General features: G+C 33.7%; 1 long non-coding RNA gene across 2 annotated transcripts; it reads left to right on the top strand.

Annotated features, from left to right (window-relative positions):
* Positions 1-7,808, top strand: LOC109618290 (uncharacterized). 2 transcript variants are annotated; one of them, XR_010712981.1, is made up of 3 exons: positions 1-2,374; positions 2,619-4,233; positions 7,526-7,808. It is a non-coding gene; the product is annotated as an uncharacterized lncRNA (long non-coding RNA). The 2 variants fall into 2 exon arrangements; XR_004600209.2 differs by lacking the exons at positions 1-2,374; positions 2,619-4,233 and adding an exon at positions 4,241-7,012.
* Positions 7,809-9,876: the final 2,068 nt, after the last annotated feature.

Raw genomic sequence — 9,876 nt, forward strand, 5'->3', positions numbered from 1 at the left:
AAAACGATGCTACATGCCCTGATAATACTGGCAATGACCAATGTGTGAGAGAGAGAGAGAGAGAGAGAGAGAGAGAGAGAGAGAGAGTTGTTGCGTAACGCTGTACACAATGTACTTTTTTCACAAAAAAATACAGAAGCAAAGAAGCAAAATAATTCAAAAAAAAAAAAATGCATGATCATTGAGCCGTAAGGCGCATCGATCATCTCCGGTTTCTACACATACAATGTGTTTACCGTTTCCGCCTGTTGATTGTCTTGATTGCATGAATTAAAGCTAACGTGGAAACCTGTTTCCTTTTTCTTTTTTTTGTGACTATATAAAACCAATCTTTATACTTTACATTCATTCAATAACGATCTTTTAGATTTCTGCTATTTTAAGAAATAAACATTTATTTTTCTCTTAAAAAATCCACAAAAAAATCGTAAAATTTGTGATTGTGATATCTCAGAAAATATCGATGTACCAAAATATCGATGTACCAAAATATCGATGTACCAAAATATCGATGTACCAAAATCATTTAAAGAAACAATTGATCTGGTTTAAGAACTAATCTGTCACAAAACGACCAATCCAAATGATTGTATTCCGCCCTTTAGCATGGTTATCTAAAGGCGTTTATGTGATAAAAGCCAGAGACTTTTTATTAAAAAATAAGTGTCGATCATATAGATAACCTATCGCAATTTGATACATGTATATATTAAATCTTGTGAAACATTCTGTAGTATAACTTTAACGACACCTTTCTGTAAGTTTCACACGCGGGCAGTCACACCATTGGATATTTGCGCGATGTTTTATCACTTTGACGTCGCACAGATTAAGTCAATTTGTGCCGAAAATATAAACTATTACGCACTTATGGCAACAGCAGAGGTCAATGTGACTGTTTCCGGTATGATGGAGTAGTTGTCGGGGCATGGTAATACAATTGTCTCAATTGTGACACAATGAGAAAACTTATTCAAATATGTGATTTACCACACTAACTATACACGTTGAGACATTGTTGATAAATTGATTTAGTATATACACTGTAAGTGTATTAATACAAATTTATATTGATATCATAAAAATAATATTTCGCGGGAGGGTCAGAATTTTAACAGCCAAACTAAGATATACTGTTGTTCACGTTCAAAGTACAAATCTCACCACCACTGTAACACTGTAACACCCAGCTTAGCTTGTAATATATTGACCTAGGTTTTCAAGGGAATGTAAACAGTGCATTATACCGTTCACCAACTTTACCTTGCAAACTGGTTTAAAGAACAAGTTACCATGTCATGTTTAGAAATATCAGAAGTGAACTTACACTTAACTACTGACAAGCTATAAATTCTTCCTTCTCTTTTAATTTGACACTATAAATTTTTGCGAAGACCGAATGCAGCTGTTGTATAGCGTTGCACCCCTTTATACTTTATAGTTTGTTTATATTTACAAAAATATAATTCTTAATATTATTTTAGCCAATGTAATTAGAAAAAAAGTTATAAACATAAAAGTATGATTCACAATTCAAAACTACTAAATTTATTACGTTTCGGTCCTATTTCGCAATGCGTAGGTACAATGCTGGTGATGAGGTTCCACATCCGATTGAACAGGAACCCAGTTGCCAGCTATCGCTCTACGAGCAATCACCGGGCTTAAACTATACATTAGAGATTGTGGTAATCAAGATACAAATGAATGTATTGAGAACATTTGGTGGTCGTGTCCATCTTAGACTGATTTGATCTCCTGTAGAGGAACAGCTCTCAATAAAAATGCAGAAAAATACCCTAAATTTAAAAAGTCAAAATTTATAGTGTCACATGTTGAAGGTATCGTTTAAATTTCGTGTGTAAAATTGACAAAAAAAATTAAATTCACAGTTTCACAGGGTATTTTTATTCATATGTGTTAAATTGTTCTTCAACTTTGTCCATTTTAATGGCATATGTCCCATTGTTCAACTCACTGCGTCATAGTTATTAAATAATTGTGCATGAAGGTACGTTGCTTACTCAAAATCAAATTGCATTTATAATTTCAAAAAAGACAATATCGAGTTTACAGATTAAAAATAACCCCCAAAAAGTGAAACCCGTCTGGCTACAGCCATTTGTATTAAAAAAAAAACCCGGCCACCTCAGGTTATTAATAAGATAGATAAAGAAGAACAAAACACGTATTGTCTGCCATTTATTTCATTGTCGCTAGTCTTCTAACTCTTTAATATATTGAAGACTTCTGAACTACCACAGCGTTCGGCTGTCGAGGTCTTAAAATGGGAGTAGGTACATCTTACACTGCTGTGTTTCTCAGTTGCAGTAAAATTCACAAATGCGACACGTCTTTCCATGCCAGCATAAAGGTGAGTACATTTCGGAGTCTATGATGTGTACTTCTTTTACACATTAACTATTTATACGGCGGCTTATTATTGATTCACATGGCACAAGTTGTTTGTAACCTCCTTAAATCAACAGCTGTTTGATACCGGTATATATCGTCTACAACAAACACAATAAAAAGGATCCAAGAGCTCTTTTTTTTGCTAATCATTTAAGGGTAGTGTAATTGTAGTATTCATTGACGAATTATTGAAATGAATGCAGGAAACAAGTCAGAGGCTAAAGACTGGATGCTGAATATACTACTGGAGCTAAAAAAGGGAAACTTTGACAGCGAACGGGCACTTAAAATAGAAGACTTGTATGGTAGCTGGGGGGCGACATATGTTTTTCATGTGGGCATCTACCTGTGGCCCATACAGGTCGTGGTGACGGGGATCATGTTCGTCATCTTCAGACGGAGGAAGCTATTAGGAGTGACCCAGAAGTTCATCATATTGATAATGACGGTAGACCTATGTTTCACATTGACCTCAGTCATTCGTGATATTCTGCTTAGGGTGTTCCGATTGGACTACGGTTTCGTGGAGTACCGTGTTTGTCCGGAGGTCATGTTTACAATGCGTTTACAAATAGTATTTCACGCCACTTCGGTGTGGTTGAACACATTGATGTCCCTACACCATTTCATGCTGGTTGGCTACCCACTGAAAGTCCGAACTTTTAACTTGTCCGCTTTCTTTTTCACGTTTATCGTCACTCACCTTGTGGTATGCTGTACTGTTTTCCTATTTCTGATGTCAAATGATTACCAAACAATTCCTTTAATACAAGAATACATTCGCGGCCACCCTCTGAAGAGAATAGAAGGATGTGTTGTACATATCAAGGACATGTTTGGGGAGTACGGTCACTATAGTGGGACCCTTTGGACAGCGTATGTCATGCTTTTATATACCCAGCTCATTCCCAGCTGTCTTCACGTCACCTGTTGGGTAAGTCTCGTCATCTTCCTACAGAAACACATTCGGGCCGTCTCTGTTTTGACCAACAGTGCATCTGTAAGACGTGTCAAATACCTCAGACTGATGGCCATCAACATTGGTCTGGGCTTGTCCTTTTTACTGCAGGAAGCCCCCGTTATACTTGTTACCTTTCTTCAGTTTGCTTTCCATGAGGGAGAAAGTACTCACCAAGGTAACTACTCTTCACATCAAGGTGTGGTCACATCTGTAATCTCTGTATCTTACAGCATCGGGAAACCCCTCAACCTTCTCATCTATGCTAGTCTCAGCTCTACATTTAAACAAGATTTAAAAGGTCTTCTGTTGAATACATTTTGCCTCTGTGGACGTAAAGCTATCCAAACTAAAGAGAAGAACCAGAGCAAACCAATCCGGGGGAAAAAAGTAGAAGGTTCACAGAAAAGCCAACAATTATCTACTGTTATGACACAAAATACGTCATGTTCAGAAAAATTATGTCATAATTCTTTTAAAATAGGCTAATTAGATATACTCAACTTTCGGCGTAAGATTGCATCTTTCATGCAAACAAGACGACCCCCCCTCCCGTTTTGTTATTTTTTAAATTATATTATATATAGTAGGTTTGTATAATAGAATATTCTGGAGTGGTCAGTTATTCTTTCAAGAATATTCTTGAGAGTCCAGGTAATTCACGTAACTTCTTCTACACATAATTTCTAGAATTTGCTAGATTTATGTTTTAGTATAAATAACCTGTAAAAAGTGCTTGCTCATTACTCCCATTGGACTTGTGTTCGAAGACATTTAACAATTATCTACTTACTGGGACATTGTGATTTGATCCATTCGGCAGATTGTAACGGACACTCTTTAGTTAGGATTCTTATAGTGTAAGTTGTATTTTTGTATTTCTATATAGATATATATTACTGTAAATGAATTATTAAGTTAAAGTTTACTCTTTGTGATTGATCTATGCTGGACATACGGGTTATTGCCTTCTATTGTCAACGTATCATTTTTTGCATGAATAATTAAGTGAGAGTAAAATTGTATTTACAAGATATGCAATTTGTATTGGATTTTTTATATTTAAGAAACCTATCAATTTTATGTTGTTATCATGTATTCCTAATTCCTACTATGTGATTATCTTTTAGTAAAGGTTGATCTATCAATTCTGATTTTGATACGGATTGAATGCGTATTACAAATTAATAGAACATTTAAATTCAGTGAAACGTATCATATAAATGTATAGGAAGTGCAGCTCTATACTTTGTTGATTTTGACCCGATTGGGCGCCTTACATAGTAGAACAGGGACATTACAAAATAATATTAAAAATAGCAAAATTACGCCATATGATTTATTTGACGTTAGATATCTCGATTTAACCTTTTTTGAAATTTTGAATTTAGGCATGTACGTTATATATAACTTAAATGTAGAAGACAATTTAGCCAAAACGCTTGTACTATTTTCTGACCTACGTTTTGTTATCAATGAATGTAGATAGACACATGGATCTTCAGAAAAACAATAACAACTTTATAACAATTTAATAACTTTAATTAGTCTTTTGACTTTCTACATCGATATTCTGAAAGTATATACTTAATACGATGACTTCCTTAATCAGCGGTCATACTTTCACTATAGCAAGCATCGATGGAAAATCGGCTTATCCCCCTATTCGGCTAGTCTAAGGATTTTTCCTTAATTTTGTCTGAAAATGAGCAATTCGGCCTATGCCCCACATCGACATATGCCCAGACAAATACAGTATATAGATGATGGATACATACCTGACCTACTTTTTGTTATCAATGAATGTAGATAGACACATGGATCTTCAGAAAAAAAAACAACTTAGGACCAAATTAATCATATGCTTATCAATATTCCAAATTTGTGTGTTTTATGATTGACACAGGTTCATCACTGAAGAATGTTTTGTTGTCTGCAGCTAAATGCGTTTATCTAAACCGAATAGAGGCCAATTGTTTTTAAGGACAGAGAGTACATTTGTTGTTCCCTTTAATTAGTTAACAGAACAAGGCATGATAGAAGAGTTACATCTCTTCAAATATCACTACATTTAGATCACCGATAAATGTAGCAAAAAACTACATAAAATCACCCCTATTTACAAGACCCTCACTGTTTAGGAACACCAGCTAGAAAAGTTGTCATTATATAAATAGTGCCTTTTTGGGAGGGTAACAGTTGAAATTGACACCCCGAGGAAACCATTGTCAACCGACGCGAAGTGGAGGTTGACAATGGTTTTCGAGGGGTGTCAATTTCAACTGTTATCCTCCCACACAGGCACTATTTATTTTATCATACTGAATGTCTTAATTTTTGAGAATTTTTTTCTGCTTTTATATAGAAATTACTTGAATTCTACGGCGAACCGAACGCGCTTAATTTACGCGCATGTAACAATTCGTTGTGTTTACCGTTGCTAAGTGTGTTGCTAACGCTGAGGGTAATATAACTGATTATCAACTGCCTCTAAACCAATCAGATTTCAGTGTTGAACATGAAAGTATAATAATATGAAAATAGTGCCTGTTGGGAAGGGTGAAATAGTTGAAATTGAAACCCCTCGAAAACCATTGTCAATCGACGCGAAGCGGAAGTTGACAATGGTTTTTGAGAATTTCAATTACAATTTTCTACTGTGTAAAATTGTGGATAAATTGTGAACTTTTTATAGATGAATGCTTCTTGTGGGATAACAAAAAACGTCTTAGGTTCGTTCCCGACTACAAAAATATATCGTAACCTTGTAACTAAAAGTGTTTGTAAACCAATGGTTAACACACACAAAAGTATTACTTACTCCTATTCTTACTCATACCTGAATGCAATATATTCTATAAATGGAGAAAATAGTGATGTTGAGGGACGAAACGAAAAGAATGAAGAACAAGTTTATTGAAATGCTAATTGTTTAATCATTTAAAGTAAATCAATGCACAACATATTAACAAAAAAATCTCTGTAGTTTCGAAAATTTGGTGTTTAAAAAATATTATCCTTGGGCAATTTAGAAAGTTTGTTTCCTTCCTTATCATATTGCGTTATTAACATTATCGCAGTTTTAGAAAAAAATCTGGAAGAAGATGGAGTAATGTTGCGTAACATACATTAAAATAAGTTGTACATATTTAGTATCAAATTACTTATATTTACTACGATAAGCATCTTTTGTTCATATTCAATTATTCAAATTGATGGATCATTTAATACTTTGTCATTGTAAATTGATTCGTATCGAGTTAAATTTCAATTTAAAAGCTTTTAACAGTTTGCCGATATAAACAGTTTTATATATTTGTTTATTTTCGAGGTGTCATATAATGCAGTAAGCGTATTTGATTACTTCTGACGTATTGCATCGGTCCTGATTATATGTAAATTGGGATCAATATCTCGTTGCACCTGGTATTTTATTACAGTCGATAAGAAATCTATTATAATATGCAAATTATAATGCAGTTTTCATGGCAAAATAAGTGCGATTGTTTTTCTTGAGACTGTATTAAGCCACTGGGTACCATTATATCGACTAAGCCTAAAACGATATGGACGAAAAGTTGATTTCTAAAGTTTGTTTGGTTTTCTGTATCTTCACAACAGTCTTTAAAACATGTGTTGGTAAGTGGTTTTTTTTTCTTCACTTTTCTGTTTTATACAATACGGTGTTATTGTTATATTGTTTTATGTTTTACTGAAACTAAAATAAAAAAGTATTGGTTGATTACTATTAGAAAAAAAGACAATTAAAAAGAAACCACTTTTCTGTTGAAGAGAGTATCAAACGAAAATAAATTTTGTTTTAACCATTGCTTTATAAGTGATAGATGTAAAAAGATACTACTACTGTTTAAAAAAATCATTTAAAAAAATGAGAACACGGGACCAATCGATCAAATTTATGTAATTCTTTAGCCCAAAAAATAAACACACCCACCCACCCACCCCCCCCCCCCCCCAAAAAAAAACCCCACAAAAAACAAACAAAAATAATAAAAAAGAAAAGAAAAAAAGAGCAAAACAAAACAAAACATTTTGCATGCATCTAAAATTAACTATTTGGTAAATCTCACCAACAATCAAGTAATTGTGAATATTTAAGTCAGTATTACATTATACTATTTTAATGTTTAGGCGGTGGACTTTTAGTCTCTAATACGGATGCACCTACCACGGCTACAGAGGTCTTGACCACACAGGCTTTACCTACCACGGCTACAGATGTCTTGACCACACAGACCTTAAACTCCAACAACAGAGATAGTGGGGGACAATCCTCACAGTTAACATCGGGTCACGTGGTCATAATCGGAACGTCTCTCTGTCTGTCTTGGTTTTCTTTGTTCCTATCCTCGAGAAAGAAGCAATCATCCTTAAACTCCAAATTGAAATGCCTTTATGTGAGAATTTAGATGTACGTAAAAAAAATCATGACTTCCTTATTCTTGTTCATATTGCATATCAAATTAAACGAGGAATGAAAGAGAATGGTAGGAAAACTTTTTGAAAACACTGTAATTGTGTACTATGTCTTTTGATGGTAAATTAGCTTTTCAGCACAGTTTAGCCGCTCGTCAAATTGTTTTCAATTGAAATCATTTTTATCTAAAAAAAAAAAAAAACCACAAATTACATTAAACTCATTAAAACTGAAATAATAAAAGAGAATATGCAATTTTAATTATGTTTTTAATTGTTTATGGAATATGATTAAAATGAGAAAAATCGGGCGAGTGATTTTTATACTCCTGTATTGGACAAATCCTAGAATTCTTTGTGTTTTTATATGCACTTATTGGAACTTTATGTTCTTTTTTTCAAAATCTTATGCCAAATGAAGGGTATAAGATAAGAAGGTAACCGATTTACGAACATTATTACTTCGCAGAAATAAAATGTAAAAGGAGACACTTAAATGTAAAGCGCCTGCTTCTATAATTGGTGTATCGTCTAATTATGGTCGACAACGACGTATTTCGACATAAATATTCTCAATTACCCTGCAAGTTTTTAACGTTATTTAAACGCGGTTTTTTAAATAGTTCGTTTTAGGAGAAAAATGTGCATTTTAATGTTGATTAAGCGATACTATTAAGTATATTATATAAATCCTGAAATAATTTTAAATCTGCTTTATCATCTTCATTACAACAGATTCAGGACAGTTTTATACCGGGCCCCAATAATTCATTTGTTAATATTAATGAGTGTCTGAACAATTTGGTTTTTGAAAACTAATATATCACAATTGGTGGAAAATTTCACTTAAGGGAAGACTGTTTCTGAATACCATGGTGCTTAGGTGGTACTTAGCATACATTCGTGCCAAAGTTTGATCAGGTTTTTGTACTAAAACTCATATTTATGTATTATTCATTCTTATTGATGAACTATAAATATAAGAGGTTCAAAATAAGAACCAAATTAACATAGGAAATAGTGATCACTTATTTATGTAATTACTTAAACATATATTTTTTTTTATTTATGTTCTCCACTATTAGATTATTATGACAGTACAGAATGGAACTAGAATATCTGTTTTGACTTTTACAGTCATTTTATGCATATCGTTTACATTTTAATTCTATGTTTTGAAATGCAATTTTTATTATAAACCATGAGATTTAATCCAATGTTATGGGATTTGTATGCTATTTTATGAGAAATTAAAATAAAAATCTTCATGATATGGTATGAAATCCTATGCTATGGTATGCTATAGTATGCTATGCTTTGCTATGGTATGGTATGATATGCTATGGTATACTATGATGAAAAAAAAGACAATAACAAGCCTTCAATCATCTTAAAAATCCATAAAACGAAATTCAAAGCAGAGCAACACGGACGTTCAAATAGATTGAGGTAGGATCAGGTGCCTAGGAGGAGTGAGCGTCCTCTTCTGACCGGTCACACCCGCCCTGTGCTCTATGTCGTTATTGGAAAAAAAACCCACGGAAAAGTCCGTAGACAATTAGGTGATTAATTATGTTCTAACATTTAGTATGTAAAACGTCAGTCAGCATGCGACCCAGTGGAAGATTGAATTTGCTGACGAGGTCGTTGTATCGACCATAGAACTAACGAAAAGATGACTTCAAACGGGACTGTTGGTAGTCCTGTTTTATCAACTTGTTCGTCAGTAGCTTGTATCGTCTTAAAAACTGTTCATACGAAAAGCACGCCCTTGAACTGAGAGACAAAAACACCGTATGCAGGTGATGAAGGTATATTGCTACATAAGTAAGGAATTTGACTATAGAAAAATTGATGTCATCGCGTTTATCATTACTAGTATATAAATGGTGCCTGTTTGGGAGTGTATCTGTTGAAATTGACACCCCGGGAATACCATTGTCAACCGAAGCGAAGCGGAGGTTGACAATGGTTTTTGGGGGTGTCAATTTCAAGTCACCCTCCCAAACAGGCACTATTAATTTTATTATACTGAATGTCTTATTTTTAATGAACATTTTACTGCT

The sequence above is a fragment of the Magallana gigas genome, chromosome 1 (assembly GCF_963853765.1).
Source record: "Magallana gigas chromosome 1, xbMagGiga1.1, whole genome shotgun sequence".
Classification (NCBI taxonomy): Eukaryota; Metazoa; Mollusca; class Bivalvia; order Ostreida; family Ostreidae; genus Magallana; species Magallana gigas.